The following is a 295-nucleotide window of genomic DNA, read 5'->3' as shown; positions in this document are numbered from 1 at the left end:
CTTTATAAACAGACATCATATGATTTTGTTGCTGTGGTCTGGAAAGATTTGGAGGTTCTAAGAATTTTTTTTTAGTTTTACGTCCATTGTAAATCATAAACATCTTACAGGCATCTTCTACATCAGACAGTAAACGTCTCAGAGAAGTGTTGCAGAGGAGCTTGTAGATGTATGTGTTCAATCAGGAGTCATGTCAGGAATATATGTGTTATGTTTATGAGTTTACTACAAAATTAAAATTCTTTCATCATTTACTCATATTTGGAAGAATGTGTGAAGAACTTCTGTTACATTT

Source organism: Barbatula barbatula, assembly GCF_947034865.1.
Source record: "Barbatula barbatula genome assembly, chromosome: 9".
Lineage (NCBI taxonomy): Eukaryota > Metazoa > Chordata > Actinopteri > Cypriniformes > Nemacheilidae > Barbatula > Barbatula barbatula.
The sequence above is the reverse complement of the archived record's forward strand: the minus strand, read 5'-3'. Positions refer to the sequence as shown.